General features: G+C 45.2%; 1 protein-coding gene across 3 annotated transcripts in view; it reads left to right on the top strand.

The window, feature by feature from the left end:
* LOC126161451 (serine/threonine-protein kinase mig-15) overlaps window positions 1-18,166 on the top strand; it is a 327,531-nt gene that overhangs the window by 62,532 nt on the left and 246,833 nt on the right. The window lies entirely within an intron of this gene.

An 18,166-nucleotide genomic window follows, 5' to 3' on the forward strand; every position in this document is an offset into this window, starting at 1 on the left:
ACTTTTTGGGAGATTTTAACGCTCATAACCCCTTGTGGGGTTACTGGCCGAGGCAAAGATGTCGAAACTTTACTGTCTCAGTTCGACCTCTGCCTCTTAAATACCGGGGCCGCCACACATTACAGTGTGGCTCATGGCAGTTATTCGGCCATTGATCTATCACGTTGCAGCCGGGACTTCTCCCATCTATCCACTGGAGAGCAAATGACGACCTATCTAGTAGTGACCACTTCCTGTCACTCCCCCGGCGTGCAAACGGACGCCTACCCAGATGGGCTTTCAACAAGGCAGACCGGGAAGCCTTCACCTCTGCTGTCACTGTTGACTCTCACCCACATCGTGCCATCGATGTTGTGGTTGAGCAGGTAACTACAACGATCGTTTCTGCAGCGGAAAATGCTATCCCTCGTTCTTTGGAGTGCCCCCGGCGAAAGTTGGTACCGTGGTGGTTGCCGGAAGGCGCTGAGGCAGTTAAAGAGCGTCGGCAAGCTCTACAGCGACATAAGCGGCACCCTTCCTTACAGTACCTAATAGCCTTTAAACGGCTCCGTGCCCGCGATCGCCAGCTTATCAAAAGACGGAAACAGGAGTGTTGGGAGAGGTATGTCTCGACCATTGGGTGCCACACGTCACCTTCCCAAGTCTGGATGGTCATCATACGTGTTTTTTGGTACCAGACCGCAACAGGTATCCCTTGCGCTACCATCGATGGCCTGTTATCTACCGACGCAAACACGATTGCCGCGCACTTTGCTCGAGCCTCTGCTTCGGAGAATTACCCCCCCCAGCCTTTCGCATTCTCAAACGGCGGATGGAAGGAAAAGTCCTCTCGTTCACTACACGCCACAGTGAACCCTAGAACGCCCCATTTACAGAACGGGAGCTCTTCAGTGCTCTTGCATGTTGCCCCGACACAGCTCCTGGACCAGATCGAATCCACAGTCAGATGCTTAAACATCTCTCGTCTGACTACAAGCGACATCTCCTCGTCATCTTCAACCGGATCTGGTGCGATGGCGTCTTTCCATCGCAGTGGCGGGAGAGCACTATCATACCAGTGCTCAAACCTGGCAAAAACCCGCTTGATGGAATAGCTATCGGCCCATCAGCCTCACCGACGTTCTTTGTTAGCTGCTAGAACGTATTGTGTGTCGGCGGTTAGGTTGGATCCTGGAGTCACGTGGCCTACTGGCTCAGTGCCAGGGCGGTTTCCGCCAGGGTCGCTCTACCACTGATAATCTTGTGTCCCTCGAGTCTGCCATCCGAGCAGCCTTTTCCGGACGCCATCACCTTGTTGCCATTTTTTTTATTTACGAAAAGCGTATGACACGACGAGGTGACATCATATCCTTGCCACATTATATGAGTGGGGTCTGCGAGGCCCGCTCCCGATTTTTATCCAAAATTTCCTGTCACTTCGTACTTTCCAAGTTGGTGCCTCCCGAAGTTCCCCTCATATCCTGGAGAATGGGCTCTCGCAGGGCTGTGTATTGAATGTATTTCTATTTTTAGTAGCCATTAACGGTCTAGCAGCAGCTGTAGGGACGTCCGTCGCACCTTCTCTGTATGCAGACGACTTCTGCATTTATTACTGCTCCACCAGTATTGTTGCTGCTGAGCGGCGCCTACAGGGAGCCACCCACAAGGCGCAGTCATGGGCTCTAGCCCACGGTTTCCAGTTTTCGGCCGCAAAGTCGTGCGTTATGCACTTTTGTTGGCGTCGTACCGTTCATCCCGAACCAGAACTTTATCTTAATGACGATGCACTCACTGTAGTGGAGGCATAGCGATTCTTAGGACTGGTTTTCGATGCCTGATTGACTTGGCTACCTCATCTTCGTTAGCTTTAGCCAGAGTACTGGCAGTACCTCAATGCCCTCCGCTGCCTGAGCAACACCAACTGGGGTGCAGATCACTCTACGCTACTGCAGTTCTACAGAGCCCTTGTTCAATCCCGCCTTGACTATGTGAGTGTGATTTATGATTCGACGGTGCCCTCAGTGTTGCGTTTACTCGACCCAGCGCACCACTGTGGTGTTAAACTAGCTACGGGAGCTTTTAGGACGAGTCCGGTGACCTGCGTCCTGGTGGTGGATGGGGTCCCTCCATTGAAGGTTAGGCGTTTACAACGACTCGCCAGTTACATTGCACACGTTTGTAGTTCTCCTGCGCATCCGAATTACCTTCTCCTTTTCCTGCTCACGGCGGTTCATCTCCCGCATCAGCGGCCCAGGTCAGGGCTTAAAATTGCGGTTCGCGTCCCATCCCTTCTATCCGAACTGGAGTCCTTGCCTGTACCACCTATGCTTGAGGTCCATTCACGTACACCTCCATGGTGCACACCTAGGCCGCGGCTTCGCCTGGACCTATCACATGGCCCTAAGGACTCAGTTAACCCCGCGGCTCTCCACTGCCACTTCCTGTCGATTCTTGACATTTACCGTGGCCATGAAGCGGTTTACACCGACGCCTCGACGGCTGATGGTCACGTTGACTTCGCGTATGTCCATGGATGACACATTGAACAGCATTCCTTCCCCGATGGCTGCAGTGTTTTCACTGCAGAGCTGGTGGCTATATCTCGTGCTCTTGACCACATCTGTTCATGCCCTGGGGAGTCGTTTCTTCTGTGTTCTGACTCCTTGAGTAGCCTACAAGCTATCATCCTTTGGTAGCGACCATCCAGGAGTCCATCTATGCCCTGGAACGGTCCAGTCGTTCAGTGATGTTTGTCTGGACCCCAGGACACGTCGGAATCCTCGGCAACGAACTTGCCGACAGGCTGGCCAAACAGGCTACGCGGAAACCGTTTCTGGAGATGGGCATCTCCGAAACTGACCTGCGTTCTGTCCTACGCAGCAGGGTTTTTCGGCTTTGGGAGACAGAATGGCATAACAGTACGCACAACAAACTGCGCGTTATTAAGGAGGTTACGCGTGTGTGGAAGTCTTCCATGCGGGCCTCTCGTTGTCCTCTGCCGACTCCGCATTGGCCACAGGCTACGTGGCTAACGCATGGTTACCTCCTCCGTCGAGAGGACCCGCCTCGGTGTCGCTGTGGCTCACAAATGACGGCCGTCCATCTCTTGCTGGACTGCCCAATTTTAGCCGCCCTGCGGTGGACTTTTTAACTTTCCCAGCATCCTACCTTCGGTGTAGGGCCACAACACCTCAACAGCAGCTGTAGTTTTACGTTTGATTCGTTAGGGTGGGTTTTATCATTTTATCGAAGTTTTCGCGCGTGTCCTTTGACCCTGTGTGTACTCCACCCTAGCGTGGAGGGTGGAGGTTTTAATTTGTTGCAGAGAGGCTGGCTTCTCCTTTTTATTTTCGTGGTAGGACAGCCACTGTAATTTGCTTTCTTGTTTTAATCCCCTCTAACCGTTTCTTACGCCTCTCTGTTGCTTTATTGTCCTCTTTTGTTTCTTGTAGTGTTTGTTACCTTTCCTTTGTTCTTTTGGTTTTTCCTTTCTTTCCGTTTTCGTTTGTTTTATTCTCACCCTTGTGGCATTGTTTTATTTGGAACAAGGGACCTATGTCCAAGCAGTTTGGTCCCTTCCCCCCTCTTTTAAACCAACCAACCAGAGTACGGTACTCCTTGGCCGTCTTGTGGTGCCTTGCACGAGCTCCGCTGGACCCATGTATGCACACAATAATGGTCTCCAGAGCATAATGGAGCCGCCGCCCGCAGTGGATGTGTCAAGATGATGTTCCCTTGGAAGACTACGGATTCGCCCCATCCCATCATCATGATAAGTGCCGATGGTCACGTGCCCATTTCAGTCGTAGTTGCCGATGTCGTGGTGTTAACAATGTCACACGCTGGGTCGTCGGCTGCGGAGGCCCATCGTTAGGAGTGATCGGTGCACATGGTGTTCAGACACACTTTTTTACTTTGCCCAGCATTAAAGTCTCACGTTAGTTGCACTACAGTTCGTCGCCTGACTTGTTTTACCCGTCTGTCCAACCTACGACGTCCGACATCTGCAATGAAGGGTGCTCCCCAACCCACGACGTCTGGACGTGGTTTCCCCTTTGGTTTTGCCACGTATTGAAGACACTAGCCATTCCTAGAAAACCTGACAAGTTGTGCAGATACCGAGCCTCCGGGCCATCACAATCTGCCCTCGGTGAAACTCAGGTAGATTGCGCGCCTCCCCCATTCTACACGCGGACAGCACGCCTCTGATAATAAAGGCACCGGGCGTGTGTCTGACTAGCAGTCATTCCTCGCCAGGTGACGCTGCTATCGGGCTGAACGGGTTTATATCGACAGTGGGTCGGTGATCATAATGTTCTGGCGAATCAGTGTATGGCTCTGATATCAGTGCGGCAGGAGGATCTGTAGCTTAAAAAGTTAAAACCCTTACATATCTACGCATCCCAAGAAGGACCCTATCAACCTATCGTGTGACAATAAGGGGGCGATTGATATTATGTGACATCGAGGAAGCAATTGACGGGTCTTAGACTATTTCAATAATCTAATCAAACAAAGAGACCCAAGCACCACCTTATTAGAGAAAAAATAGCCAAAGTCACTGTGGAGCATGTACCTTCGGACCGAATCCTGGAAGACACGATGACGAAACCTTTGGTAAAGCCTCGACTTCATCAGTTGCTAGAAGATTTTAAACTGTTTTGTTTTGTGATTTTTGCAGTCTTAGTCCTAGTGGGGTGTGAGAACTTAGAATCTATGCCTCGGTTGTTAAAGTAACGTAACTATGTAAATTATGAAGTTTTTTCTCCGTGTAATGTCCTGTACGATAACTTCGTGTTACAATTTTATCTCGTGAACGTGTGTGTTATAGATGTTTTCGTTTCAATCAGACACTGCCCGTAAATAACTCTAACAGAACATTTGTTGGTCTGGAACTGCGCATTTATTTAAACTGTGACTATTTTTCATCACATATAACGCATTACTTTTTGACTTACTGTATTTTTGTGATTTATTCGTAATTTATGGAAAGCATCTAATTTTGTCGTGTCCGAAGCCAAGTCTGAGGCAAAAAAAAAAAAAAAAAAATGGCTCTGAGCACTACGGGACTCAACATCTTAGGTCATAAGTCCCCTAGAACTTAGAACTACTTAAACCTAACTAACCTAAGGACATCACACACACCCATGCCCGAGGCAGGATTCGAACCTGCGACCGTAGCAGTCCCGCGGTTCCGGACTGCAGCTCCAGAACCGCACGGCCACCGCGGCCGGCAGTCTGAGGCAATGGAGGGAAGCACAGATCACGTAATAAGTTCAGGGCAGTCGGTTTCCTGTCTGTGACGCCAGTTATAGTGGAACTAAACCGCTTTAGCTTGTCTTCCTCAGTATAGGGCGTTACTACGGGACACATGACCTCATCTAAGCTCCGTATGTGTCTGTATGCTACGCAAGCAGTCACCTTATCGGAAGCTTCCTGTAACCATATATGCATATGCAATAGGCACTGATCCCCTCTTAACGTCACAAATAGTGAGGGAAATGTTAAAGAAGGTAAAACAAGTGTGAATTTCATTTCCTTCTTTATCTCAATTACTAGAAATCGAGACTCGAAAATATATACGTAAAGTGAAAGCACTAGAGCTAAAGCTTCAGTTTTATGGCTAGTCATGACCAAAGATAGTTCATAATATTAAGGCACATTTTTAGTTGCTCTGTCCTGAGTTTAATTATTGTGAGATGAAGTCGGAAGGAAGAAAGGTTAGTGTTTAACATCCCGTCGACAGCGGGTCATTAGAGACACAGCACAAGCGCAGATTAGAAAGGGATGGGAAAGAAAGCAGCCGTGCCCTTTCAGAGAAACCATTCCGGCATTTGTCTTAAGTGGTTTAGGGAAGTTACGGAAAAACGTAAAACTGAATGGCTGTACGGGGATTCGAACCGTCTTCCTCCCGATTACGAGTCCAGCGTGCTGACCACTGCGTCCCTCGCGTGGTTTGAGATAATTTCTGGTGTATACAGCTAAGTAGCTCACATTTAACGCCTACTGTCTTGTAAACACAGACTTTCCGTCCTTTTTCGTTTAAGGCTTTACTGTATAAGCTAGCAGAGAATTCTTCAGGCTGGAAGCAAAGCTTCGATCTGCCACTTTCTTCTTCAAACCTTATCTTGGTTCTCCTGTTAGAGAACGCGTGGCTAACGCTCGAGGAAAATAGTGTGTAAAACTGCTGGAGCCTAAGCTATATTCCCGGCTGAAATTCCATACTTCGCAGTACAGCGTGTGGTGCAATGAATTTTCGCGATACATCTTTGATTTGTACCCAAGCATACTCCACACACAAGTTCCTTTATATCATAGACAGATGAGTGCAAACAACTGATTTGCACCGAATACTGCAGACAATGAGTGTTAATTTCAGTAGACCGTACCACGCTATGTGGAGTATTTGTTGAGCCGCTGGCCTCATATTCAAGTGGTGCATAGTTCACCCGCAAGACTGGCTTGACATTTCCGTGGTTTTCCCCAATTCACTAGAGACGAATGCTGGCTTCATTCATCAAAAAGTCGCGGCCGCTTTTATTGTCACATGATTATAATTTTGTGATAAGTATCCACTCTGCTACCGTCGACGTCAACCGACTGCGTAATATATACAGGGTGTTTCAAAAATGACCGATATATTTTGAAACGGCAATAAAAACTAAACGAGCAGCGATAGAAATACACCGTTTGTTGCAATATGCTTGGGACAACAGTACATTTTCAGGCGACAAACTTTCGAAATTACACTAGTTACAATTTTCAACAACAGATGGCGCTGCAAGTGATGTGAACGATATAGAAGACAACGCAGTCTGTGGGTGCGCCATTCTGTACGTCGTCTTTCTGCTGTAAGCGTGTGCTGTTCACAACGTACAAGTGTGCTGTAGACAACATGGTTTATTCCTTAGAACAGAGGATTTTTCTGGTGTTGGAATTCCACCGCCTAGAACACAGTGTCGTTGCAACAAGACGAAGTTTTCAACGGAGGTTTAATGTAACGAAAGGACCGAAAAGCGATACAATAAAGGATCTGTTTGAAAAATTTCAACGGACTGGGAACGTGACGGATGAACGTGCTGGAAAGGTAGGGCGACCGCGTACGGCAACCACAGAGGGCAACGCGCAGCTAGTGATCCAACAGCGGCCTCGGGTTTCCGTTCGCCGTGTTGCAGCTGCGGTCCAAATGAAGCCTACGTCCACGTATCGTCTCATGCGCCAGAGTTTACACCTCTATCCATACAAAATTCAAACGCGGCAACCCCTCAGCGCCGCTACCATTGCTGCACGAGAGACATTCGCTAACGATATAGTGCACAGGATTGATGACGGCGATATGCATGTGGGCAGCATTTGGTTTACTGACGAAGCTTATTTTTACCTGGACGGCTTCGTCAATAAACAGAACTGGCGCATATGGGGAACCGAAAAGCCCCATGTTGCAGTCCTATCGTCCCTGCATCCTCAAAAAGTACTGGTCTGGGCCGCCATTTCTTCCAAAGGAATCATTGGCCCATTTTTCAGATCCGAAACGATTACTGCATCACGCTATCTGGACATTCTTCGTGAATTTGTGGCGGTACAAACTGCCTTAGACGACACTGCGAACACCTCGTGGTTTATGCAAGATGGTGCACGGCCACATCGCTTGGCCGACGTCTTTAATTTCCTGAATGAATATTTCGATGATCGTGTGATTGCTTTGGGCTATCCGAAACATACAGGAGGCGGCGTGGATTGGCCTCCCTATTCGCCAGACATGAACCCCTGTGACTTCTTTCTGTGGGGACACTTGAAAGACCAGGTGTACCGCCAGAATCCAGAAACAATTGAACAGCTGAAGCAGTACATCTCATCTGCATGTGAAGCCATTCCGCCAGACACGTTGTCAAAGGTTTCGGGTAATTTCATCCAGAGACTACGCCATATTATTGCTACGCATGGTGGATATGTGAAAAATATCGTACTATAGAGTTTCCCAGGCCGCAGCGCCATCTGTTGTTGAAAATTGTAACTACTGTAATTTCGAAAGTTTGTCTGCCTGAAAATGTACTGTTGTCCCAAGCATATTGCAACAAACGGTGTATTTCTATCGCTGCTCGTTTAGTTTTTATTGCCGTTTCAAATATACCGGTCATTTTTGAAACACCCTGTATATTCCTTATCTTTCGCTCATGATAACTTTTAAGCCGCGATGTACACTGCAATCTGTCATTCTGTCACAAAGCGCATCGATGTTGGCGTCTAATGAAAGCGTCTCTGCAGCTAGCTATCTGTGAACTCATTCCAATTTGCAGAAAATCTAATCGGCGAGCATAGCGTTCCGCGCGCCTAGCAACCTTCCCGCCTCCGTTCATCCCGCCAGTATGATTAATAATGAGGTCGGCGACGCCGAGATGAGCTGGGCTTATTAACAGCGTTCGGTGCCCGCCACTCCCCCCAGGCTGTTCGAACATGCGCGCAGGAGGCGGACGCACGCGTGCGTGCGCGTGCGTACGTACGTGTGCGCACACGCACCCACCCGTTCGTGCATGTGGATGTTTATTAATAGCAAACTGCGAGATTGGCTTGGCGGACGCTGTCAGCGGGCCACGGAGGCTGTGCTTCGGACGTGCCGAGGCCGCGTTTCGGAGAACGATCACAGCGCCGAGAACAACGTAACACGCGGAGATAACCGCTCTGGTGCACCTTTGTATTTTACTCCCTCTGTATGTTTTGAGTGGCCTTAGGAAAACGAGATCCTCGTCTGCAATCGCAAACATAGCGTGGGTTAGTAAAGCATTGGTAGATGAATAAAAGACGTAGCGTGGTGAGTGCTCGGTTGCTACGTAACAAGTGTAAACCAGAAGTCCCGTTTATACGGACGGTGTTTCCGACGTTTTTGGAACGTACGCTGCAAGAAGTATCGTGCTTGTGAATGCCAGACGCTGTTATACTAAAGTGCACTTGTAAATGCATGGCGTAACAAATGTCAGACTCAACGCACACACCTGACATTTTTGAGAAGGTGTTTAAACATTGTAGGATCCGGAGTGTTACAGAGTTTAACGTGTCTCGGACAAGGGATAATCTATAAAAATTATAGAATTATACAGAATATTCCATGTTTATGGATTGTAAAACCTGACGACTACACAAACAGGAGTCTGAAACAGACGTAAAGCTGTTGACGTGACTGCACGCAGGAAGTTGGAGAAGATTGAAGAAATCAGGCTTTATACACAGGATATCAATACAGTCTGTTTTGAGCGAAGGATTATTAAACCAGCCTACCTCTAATACATTCTTTCTTAAAATAATAAATGTTTTACTTGCAAACATCCAACTTCGCCCTCGCCCATGCGAAGGAATTCTTGTGTATCTGTCTGCGTCTAGAGCAAAGTTTGAGAACGTTTTGTGAATGTTTGCATGACGTTACCTGATGTGGGACGTGGGTATCAGCCCGGTATTTACCTTGTTGGAAGTGGATAACCGCCTACACACCACATCCAGGCTGGCTTCTAGTGTCTAGCAAAATTAAAGTAGATATAGTACAACGAGAAAAAGTTAAACCCCAAGCTTATATTATTCTTTGACCGAAAATTAGCCACGAAAAATGTATCGTGCATGTGACGACCATGAACTACATTACAAATGGATGATTTTGCTATTATTAGTAGTGATAGTCATGGAGAACTGCCCGTCCTCCTCCTCCCCCTCCCCCCTCCCGTGAATAGGGAAATAACGGTTATTGTGTTCTATGCTTCGTATACATTGGATCTTAAAAATTGAAGACGCTGTGAAAGGGCATAATAAAGCATTGCTTTCCACCAATCCGGAAAGTATCGGTCAATAATTAAGATTTGACTTTCTGACTGTTCTCTATTGGACTGTAGCTTATTGCAGTGTTTCGGTAAATGTGTCTAGTGCCTTTACGGAATTATTCCTTAGTCTGACGTGTATTGCTGGGCTATAGCGAAACAAAGGCTTGCCCGGAGATAACGGTGCCTTTACCCCGACTCAGCGCTATTGGTTGCTACTTATCGACGAATGTCAGATGGTGCTACGCCTGTGATGCAGTATAGAGTTTACACAACGACCTATGAGGCTGACTGTATAGGACAATACGGCTTATTTCGTCCGTTGTTTCTACGTAGCAGGATTCAGTTCACGATGCGTTTTCGGCTTAGTGAGAAAGAGGAGTGGCAGTTGTCGTAATACTTGGTTGCTATACCCTTTTTACCAGTTAACTTTCCTACAGTATTATTTTTAGTAACTTCTTTTGATCTTCTTGTAAGCAACGGTGCGATCCAAGCATTCATTCAGCTGTCTTATTGTAGTAATGTGTTTCAGTGGGATCCTTACTTGGTTACTTTCAAGGTTCGGTATGTACAGCTTGATTTGGAATACACATGGCTTCGTTTTGTATGGCATCAAGTGAATCGTTCAATAAGACAGCAGAAGGCCAAGCAGGTTTCTAAAGAAGCTGGTACATGGGTATTGCTTTTTTTAAGAATTTTTTGATTCACTCTATCGTAAACTGCTGCGAAGACTGTTGCAGATGCTGTAATTTCTGGCGTTGTTCCGAGTCCATTGCAGTACAACTAAGTATGCGGGGAGATAACATTCCAGATTAGGACAGATTAACAAATTTCGCAAGATCTCTCAGACAATGGGAAGATAACTGTTTTCAGTTCCATTTTTCGTGGAGAGGGTATGCATTTGTTCGTAAGATGAGTGCGTTTCTGGGCTTATATGAGACTGAACATAGCATACATTCACAGATAATCTGGGCAAGCCGTTCTGCGCCAGTCCCTTCGGTTTAATCTGATAGATGGATACGGTGCTACCGAAAAGCGATAATTTTCAGTGGTAGAGAAACAATCTTGTTTTGCCCTTCTTGAATAAGGGGAGTAAATATGAATTGTACAATTTGAGTACTTTATTCAGAGGCTTTTGAAGTAATTTCATTAAGTTAATCCTGTGTCTGCAGGTACAACACTGCATGAATACATGTTTAAACTCTTCGAAGAGTTCATGATAACTTTATTCATAGTGTACATTATAGCTGATTTGCGTTTACTCAATACATCCGCTATTCGCCCTCCACTGCAAATCTTCCCCCCACACACAAACTGCCCGTATCCAGTATTCTGACATAAACTGCAAATAATTTTGTCGAAGTTTTAAATAAAATTAATTTGTAAACAGTCATTCAATCTTTGTATGATAAGTGAGCATTAAATCTTTCTTTAGCATCATGTTTATTTCGCGGACTATGACAGTTTTGAGTCAGATGTCTGCGAAAAGCTGCACAGATTTTCTGACCACCAAAGAAGAAATAAAGCAATCATATTGGAACTTAACGACAGTTTTCGTACTTTTCTAATTAAAAAAACTTCAAAAGCAAGTTAGTCATAGATAATAGTGTGTTGTTGTACACAGTGTACATCAGAACTCTTCTCTGTGTGTTGTAATCATCTTTTGCCCTTTACCTAAATTAGAAAATTTCCCTAAAGTCGTTAAAAGAAGTGGGCTCGATCAGTTTACGACAGGAACTGAATGTAGACTCAACTGACTGAGTAGGGAAATAAGCGTTACTGCGTTCCATGCCTCATATACATTGTATCTGAAGAATTCTTCTTCATGACTAACCTATAATGAAGACGTTTTGAAAGGGCATAATAAAGCATTGCTTTCAAACAATCCAAAAAGCCCCATATTAGCATCGGAAACACACCGAAGCTATTAGTTACTAGTGGGGTGAATGCCTCTATAACTCAAAACCGGGGATTGGAAGAACGCATTCTAGTTCTGTTTTGCGTGTATGATAAAATTCTGAAAAGCAACATGGAGGTACGACTTAACTATACAGGAAGTGTCACTATATAGTGTTTGTCACATGGAAAAAGCTTTCGATATGTTTGAATGGAAACATTTATTTCGAATACTAAAGAAACAGGATCCGAGTACAAGGGCATGACAATGGTACGGAACTTACAGAAACAGTTGGCGACAGTGATATGTGGTGACCATCAGAAAGATGCAGAGATTAACCGGCGGTAAGGTCTTTACATCCACATCTAAAAAAGTAAAATGACTTTTTACTTATTCTGCCACTGGTACTGAGAAAGCAGCTGAGTAAAACCTCTGATTAGAATGAGAACTGGACACTTGAAAGTCCACGAGACTGATTGAAGAGTCTAAAATGTTGTTTCAGAAGGATGCTCAAAATCCAATGGACAGCTAAGATGTGAAATGCAGTTTTATCTCCAGAGAATTAAATATATGGAAGATTAGGACGACAAACATTTGGATGGAGCACATTCTTTGACATGGAAGCCTCATCTGTACCATATTGGAATATTTGTTCGAGAGTGGAAAAGCAAAAGGCAGACCCACAACAAACGTACATCCGGCACATAATACAGGACTTCGACTGTATCAAATTGTTGGAATTGAAAATGATGGCCACCCACCACGTTGCTTGGAGAGCAGCCACGAATCACTCTTAGGATAAAGAACTTAGCAAGTGCCCATTTTTAGTTTGAAGTCAACTTCTTGCGTGTGTAGTAAAAGAGGTGTAGTATTAATCGCATACTATTCGTAACACCTGGCAGGAGACCATTGCGCATGCGTTTGAAATTAATTTAAAATGGTCTGTTATCTACAGAACTGTTGTAAGCATAGCCCCTGCTATTTACATGTATCTGTACTTTTCCAATCTGCATAATTTTTGCGCTTTCAGTTCTTATCGTAGATAGGAAGGCTGCAACGGCATTTCTGCATCAGTCCTCCATTAAAAGCATTTTGTAATTTCCGAAGAAACGGCATTGTGAGCAGGTAATGTGACAAAACTTCTGCTAAGTCGGAACGGTTTAATTATGAGTGGCCAAATTAACTAGGTTAGTTTGATTCAGACTACACACGTACAGCTAGACGCTTCGAAATGTGTAACTGACAAATCTCAAGAGAACAAATGCTTACAGGTAGCAGCAAATATCGCTTGAAATGGTTGGTAGTACTCGACATATTTTAATAGGAAGTGTGACGCCTGAGCGGTGGCCTATACAATGTAGCCGACTTGTGCTATGCGACATGTTAACTACTTGCAGTAAATTTTTGCGGGTATTTTGTGAAAATCTGTGAGTTTCAGTATATGTATAATATATGTAACGTGGGTGTGGTTCTACATTCATGCAGAAAAAATAACTAGTACTCTGCACATGATGAAACGCTGATTTTTTAAAAAATCTGTAAATCTGTTTGCATTGTAAACGTTTGCAAAGTTCTTTGCGACAGCAGAATTTGATAGTATGCACGGGCACGCTTTCTGGCTGAGTCTGCGCTCCCATGAGAGCGGCGATGTTTCGGAAATAGCTACAACCCTGCTGGGGGCGGTTAATAAATCGATAGTGGTGTCACTGGAGGGCGTTATTGGTGTCGTCGCCGATAATTATCAATTAGTGCCGTTCGCTGACCCATACCCATATGTGGTGAGGATACCGTCGTTTACACTGTATTTTGAAAATGAAGCAGTTCATTTACGCGGATCCAGATGCTTAGTGATTTCGCTGTATTGGTCGCTGTCATTATTTGTCATCCCCTAAGAAAGCCCATTCATAAGTTTGAATTCGCTACTTGTCCGATGGTGCATTGTCCTGCCCTTTGATGTCCGACTCGGGTACTTAAAGAAGAAAGACTTGCTGGTCACTATATAGAAGAACACTAATCACCTAGTGGTCTAAGAAATGAAGGAAGAATCGGAATTTTTACCGTTACTTCGCACATGACATTAATAAAGAAAAGCGAAATACTTGGGGCACCGTAACACCAGATTATCGTTCGGAACGTATACTTTAATTGCCCCATGATAACGAATATGCCTTCTTGCACGAGGCAAGTCCTCCAATGTGTGTGGCGCGTGATTCACAAGGGATGTCATTAATTGGCACCAGCTGCTGCATTCCGACGCCTAGTCATAGAAGACATTCGTTGCCGATGTTGCATAGTATTGGTCACTATGTTGTTGTACAATACATTTTCTTGGCGAGTATAAGTTGTCGAAAACGCCATTGCCATCTACCTTATTAGTAAATTTTGTTGTTTTCACAAACGACAAAACGTACTGATAAGGTAGGCGGTAGTGGAGGCCCGAAGGCTTTTTACTCGACAGTTTAAGACACAGTGGATCTTGAACAATAATGAATTTAGCTGTTAGCTGTGCTTTTACAAACTGTAGAGGTGGAAACTACGAAGGGCGTTTGGAAAGTCCGTTCAAAGTCCGAGAGATGGCACCACCGGCGCGTATCGAGGTCATGTTTAGTTAGTAGCATCTTTGGAAGTAACGCACACCAAGTTTCAGCCATATTTGTCTATTTCTTTGTGTTTGGCATTCGTGTGAATCAAGGAAATCGAGTGATTGTAAAAAAAAAAGACGAAAAAGAATTTCGTGTGGTGATTAAACATTACTTTATTAAAGGCAAAACGCCTCAGGCGACTAAAGAGAACCTTGATAAACATTACGGTGACTCTGCACCTTCGATTAGAGCAGTTTATAAATGGTTTCAAAATTTTCGGAGTGGCCTTATGGGCACAAGTGATACTGAACGTTCTGGACGCCCTGTGGAGGTTACGACTCCAGAAATCATTGATAAAATCCATGATATGGTGATGGATGACAGAAGAATTAAGGTGCGCGAGATTGCTAGTGCTGTGGGCATCTCGAATGAATGGGTACATAATATTTTGCATAAACATTTGGACATGAGAAAGCTATCCGCAAGGTGAGTTCCGCGATTGCTCACGCTTGACCAAAAACGGAATCGTGGGAAGTGTTGCAAGGATGGTTTTCAGCTTTCAGGAAGAATCCGCACGACTTTAAGCGTCGTTTCGTCACTGTGGATGAAACATGGATACATTACTATACTCTCGAGACCAAACAACAATCGAAACAGAGGGTTACCAAGGGAAGGGTTATAACGACTGTCTTTTGGGATTCGCAAGGGATAATCCTCGTCGACTATCTGGAAAAGCGTAAAACTATTACAGGTGCATATTATTCACCGTTATTGGACCGTTTAAAAACCGAGCTGCAAGAGAAACGACGGCGATTGGACCGCAAAAAAGCCCTTTTCCATCACGACATTGCACCAGCACACAAATAAGCAGTTGTGGACGCAAAATTAGTGGAAGTAGGATTCCAACTAGTTTCACATCTCCCCCACCTCTATTCTCCAGACTTGGGTTCCTCAGACTACTATTTGTTCCCCAATTTGAAGAAATTGTTGGCGGGACAAAGATTTTATTCAAACGAGGAGGTGTTTGCAGCAACTAATAGCTAATTCGCAGACTTGGACAATTCCTATTATTCAGAAGGGATCAACAAATTAGATCGGCGTTGGACGAAGTGAATATGTCTAAAAGGAGACAAAGATCTCTCATCGAAATCGTTGTGGAAAAAAATCAGCAGTTTGTTTCGAATCCGCACTTACTCGTTAAAATATGATGGTAGATGTACTTCTTTGCGAAACAGTTTTTTCCCCCGTATGAAATTTTTTTGGGTTATTATCCCAGTAGCAGAGTCGTCTTCAATGCCCGCATCTCGTGGTCGTGCGGTAGCGTTCTCGCTTCCCACGCCCGGGTTCCCGGGTTCGATTCCCGGCGGGGTCAGGGATTTTCTCTGCCTCGTGATGGCTGGGTGTTGTGTGCTGTCCTTAGGTTAGTTAGGTTTAAGTAGTTCTAAGTTCTAGGGGACTTATGACCACAGCAGTTGAGTCCCATAGTGCTCAGAGCCATTTGAACCAGAGTCGTCTTCAAGAGACATTTTACTAATTTTCCTTAGTATCATCTGCGGGCCTTAAGTTTACTAGTAGGAAACCTATCGAGACGTACATACGGCTGCATTATTCGGCTGATAACACGAGACGATTTCATCAGCGAAATTCGCTTAGAAAGCCCGGAGGTTAGTTTTCATTTTTAGGCTCCAAAGCTTTCAACGCAGATGTCTCGTCACTGACTTGGAAAATCTGTATAGACTGGGCTTGAATGAGAACCTTTGTGTTTTCTTTATATCTTATCAATAAAGACATAGTGATGCGTCACGGGCGCACAGGTACCATATGACGGACTTTTAACTACGCATTTTGAAACTGTATGTTGGCGACAGATCGATTTGAGTTCATCCATCCACCCCACAGCATTGGTGCGTTTGGAGCGGTTCATACTCATTAGCTATAGATGACGTGATAATCTGACAAATGACATTGACATACAAGTTGTAATAGGATTCCGTTTAATGGGTGTAATTAAACACTATACACATAATCGAGAATACATATCTTTTCGGTCATCCTAGTTCAGACTATGTATGACTTTCGTGGATTCTTGTAGCGAGTAAATAAATTATATTAAGGAGCTTGGGCGTTATTGAAGGGAATATGAGCTCAAGTATCTATTACTGCTACGACGACGACTTGTTGTCGATTACAGGTGGTTTTGGGAATATCGTACTGAAATTTCTGTCGCTAGCATATTAATGCTTGGAGAATTTTTCCTGCTATCAGCAGGTAGTAATTCAGGATAATGCCTGTTCGTTCAGAAACCGAGATGTAAGGTATTAGACTGAAATTGAGGAGGGAGAGGTACGAAATTAAATCTCCGCCCTGCTATCTTGATTTAGATTTCCTGCGGTTTCCCTGATCACTATATGCGGCTGCCAGAATGTCTCCTTTGAATAGCAAACGACCGATTTCCTTCTCAAGCCCAGCCCCACCCAAGTATCTGCTCAGTTTCACGTGACCTCGACAACGGACGTTGCATCCTAATCGTTTTTCATTCCGAGTGGAAAATGTGATATAAAATTTGATGAACAGAAAATTTCGTTTTAGTATAAAATAAAAAAAACTAAATAATAAAAATTTCGCAAAATTCTTTACGGGGTTTGGAGGGCACCTTGATTAATATGAAGAAATCAGCATATTATTGACGTGGAAGGAATTCAAGGAAACCACCAACAATCCTCTCTGAGTATTGGAGTTAATTGGAAGATGTTAAACTGAGATATTTTATAGGTATGTGTACGGTTGATTCGTAACACTTTCGTCAAATACCGACAAGTTTCAGCGTGCTTAATGTTTTACTGTCGCATGTTGTGATACTTCAGTTTATTCCATGGCGGTTAGTGGACCTATTGACGTCTCGCAGCGCAGATCATTATTGAAGGGGCGTCCGAGGCAATGGATTTCGTTAGGAATGGTAACCTGTTACCTGGTGGTGCTGGAGCTGCTGCTGCTGCTACTGCTACTTTCCCGTTGGCACAACGATATCTCGTAAGCAAACGCAAGGAAAATCTCCGGAGTAATCGCCGGGTCTCCACGGGGGCCCGCATTCCGCCGGTTGTAACTCTATCCTCTTAATTTCCTGCGCGCAGGAAGCGGCGATGCGGAAAGCTGATATCCCACCAGCCGGGGGCCTTTGTCGCCGCCGGCGATATACCTTTCGGTGAAAGAAAACGGGAGAGGCATCTGCTGTCCTGAGGAAGCGCCCTTCAGGCTTCGCCGTTATGAGGCCCGTATATTCCAACGCAAATCATCTTCAGCGATCGAAAAGCTCGACCCTGACGGCATAGGGTCACACTGCTCACTGTTAGCAAAGGTCTGCGCATACGGAATAGATTGTCAGATATGTGAGTAGTTCGAAGACTTCATAAACCTACGGCGAGTGTTCATCAGAGAAGGGTACCGTCAGGTGTGCCCCAAGCAAGTGTGACAGGACCGCTTTCGTTCTCTGTATACATAAACGATCTGACGTATAGGGTGAGCAGCAATCTGCGACTGTTTTCTGATAACGCTGTCGTCGGTAAGTGACTAGAAGGATACAGGATTGCTGGGATGAAATTTGTTTTGTGTTATAAATGGCAGCGTACTAGATATGCAGATAGAATTCAAGTTAAGGCAAATGAATAGGAAAAACAATGCGGTAACGTTGGAAAGCAGTATTAGTGCTGTGCTGCTTGATACAGTCACTTCTAGTAAATCTCTAGGACCGAGCGAGGTGGCGCAGTGGTTAGCACACTGGAGGGAGGACGACGGTTCAATCCCGTCTCCGGCCATCCTGATTTAGGTTTTCCGTGATTTCCCTAAATCGCTTCAGGCAAATCCCGGGATGGTTCCTTTGAAAGGGCACGGCCGATTTCCTTCCCCATCCT

The sequence above is a fragment of the Schistocerca cancellata genome, chromosome 2 (assembly GCF_023864275.1).
Source record: "Schistocerca cancellata isolate TAMUIC-IGC-003103 chromosome 2, iqSchCanc2.1, whole genome shotgun sequence".
Classification (NCBI taxonomy): Eukaryota; Metazoa; Arthropoda; class Insecta; order Orthoptera; family Acrididae; genus Schistocerca; species Schistocerca cancellata.